Here is a 2,500-nt window from a genome sequence, read left to right on the forward strand (position 1 = left end):
AAGCCCGCCTGGAGCCGCCGCTGGTGCAGATCTTGGTGGTAGTAGCAAATACTCAAGTGAGAACCTTGAGGACTGAAGTGGAGAAGGGTTCCATGTGAACAGCAGTTGAACATGGGTCAGTCGGTCCTAAGGGAAAGGAGAAGTTCTTTCCGAAGCGGGAGCACTTTTTTGCAGTGGAGAGAGCCCCGCAGTGACCGAAAGGGAATCGGGTTAATAATCCCGAACCCGGACACGGAGATTGGTCCTTCGGGGCCCAGTGCGGTAACGCAAACCAGCTCGGAGACGCCGATGCGAGCCCCGGGAAGAGTTTTCTTTTCTCTGTAAGGAGATCGAGTCCCTGGAATGGGTTCGCCCCGAGATAGGGATGGTGGCTCCGTAGAGCAGTGCGGTTCTTGCGCTGTCCGGTGCGCTCGCGTCGGCCCTTGAAAATCCGAGTGAGGGAGTGTGATTTTCGTGCCGGACCGTACCCACATCCGCAGCAGGTCTCCAAGGTGAACAGCCTCTAGTCGATGGACCAATGTAGGTAAGGGAAGTCGGCAAAACGGATCCGTAACCTTGGGATAAGGATTGGCTCTGAGGACTGAGCCGGTCGGGCTGGGGACCTGAAGCAGGAACGGCACTGCACCGGGACTGGGCGGGGCTCGCCGTTCACGCGGCGCGGCCAAGCCCGGACCAGCGTCGGGACCTTCCTGTGGAAAGCCTCAGCTGCGCGGCGTCTGAGGGCTTCGTGCCCAAAGTGCTATGCTTCGGCCGGCAAAAAACAGTCAACTCAGAACTGGCACGGACCGGGGGAATCCGACTGTCTAATTAAAACAAAGCATTGAGATGGCCGCTGGTCGGTGTTGACGCAATGTGATTTCTGCCCAGTGCTCTGAATGTCAACGTGAAGAGATTCATCAAAGCGCAGGTAAACGGCGGGAGTAACTATGACTCTCTTGTGGCCAGTGGCCTCTGCGAGAGATCGGGACAGACTTTGTGTGCAGTCTGTGTGGAGAGGGATACGCCTCAAAGATTGGTCTGGGCCAACACAGGAGGAGCAGACACCCTGCAGAATATAATGAGCAAATAGTGATTGAGAGGTCACGACCTCGCTGGTCCACTGAGGAGTCGAATCTTCTCGCGAGGTTGGAGGCAGACCTGAGAAGAAGTGGGGTGAAGAACATCAATGAATCCCTATGGGATGCACTACAGAGTTTACCCGCATCGGCCAAATCTGGAAGAACCTTTGACTCAATGAAGAGCCACAGAAGGCAGGCAGGGTACAAAGGAATGGTCGAGAGGTTCCTATTGGGGCCGCAGCCAGTGGCCTCTGCGGGATCTGCATTGGCGTCCATTCCTGAGGAGGAGTCCGTAGAGCATGGTATGGATGCGTCGGTTGGTTCTGATGCACCGGTGGATGGGTTGGAGTCCCAAGTCGAGCAGGACTCGGGGTACGACTCTAAAGAGGCCGTGCTTGCTGCTATAAAGGGGCTGGTGAAGCGAACCGCTCCTCAGGTGTATCAGGCACCACGACTCTGGGAAATTGGCCACTTGGCCCTGAGAGGAGTGGAAGTCACCCGAGCGGTGAACGATTATATTCGTGACGTTTTTTATGTGGAACCGAGGGCTCCAAGGAGGGGGCAATCGGGGGGAGGGGTACCGCGCACTGAAAGCCGCAGGAAACAGAAAAAGAGGGAATATGCCCAGACACAAGAGAAGTTCCGCCGGAGACAGTCTGATTGTGCTCGGGAGATACTGGATGGCCAGGAAGTGGCTGAAGTGGCTGATGTTAAAAGCTTCCTGAATGAGTGGAAGACCATCATGACTGGCCCAGTACTTCCGCCACCAGAGGGGAGTTGTGGTCAGGCTGAGAGATCTGTTGATCTCTTCTTTCCAGTTACAACAGCGGAGATAAAGGCTTGTGCGCTCCCTGTGAGTTCAGCTCCGGGCCCCGATGGGTTTACGGCGCGGGTTCTGAAGGCAGTGCCAGTGGCAGTGTTGCGTTTACTCCTTAACCTCCTGATGTTAATGAAGAAAGTCCCCACTTCTTTGAAGTGTGCGAGGACAGTATTTGTCCCTAAGAAAGTAGGGGCGAGTGAGCCCTCGCATTTTAGACCAATAACGGTGGCGCCAGTGTTACTACGACTGCTTAATAAAATACTGGCACAAAGGGCCACCAAGACAGTGGAGCTGGACCATAGACAACGTGCATTTCTTCCAGTCGATGGGTGTGCGGAGAATGTTATGTTACTATCCGCCACCATCCAGGAGGCGAGACGCAGCCTAAGGCCGCTGTACATGGCTAGTCTTGATTTAACAAAGGCCTTCGATCGTGTGTCGATGGCAGCCATCGTGGAAGGTGTCCGCCTGGCCGGCTTGGGGCAGTCGTTTGTGGAGTATGTGGTTGACTTGTATGGAGGGGCGAACACCCTGTTGTCGTTTGCCGGTGAAACTCTACTTGCGGCCCCAACGGCCGGTGTTAGGCAGGGGGACCCACTCTCCCCGCTCTTGTTTAACCTCG

The 2,500-nt window shown here is 55.5% G+C and overlaps 1 pseudogene; it reads left to right on the forward strand.

Annotated features, from left to right (window-relative positions):
• Positions 1–2,500, forward strand: part of LOC120845679 — a 7,173-nt pseudogene that overhangs the window by 1,768 nt on the left and 2,905 nt on the right.

Source organism: Ixodes scapularis, unplaced genomic scaffold, assembly GCF_016920785.2.
Source record: "Ixodes scapularis isolate PalLabHiFi unplaced genomic scaffold, ASM1692078v2 ptg001158l_1___fragment_3__unscaffolded, whole genome shotgun sequence".
Classification (NCBI taxonomy): Eukaryota; Metazoa; Arthropoda; class Arachnida; order Ixodida; family Ixodidae; genus Ixodes; species Ixodes scapularis.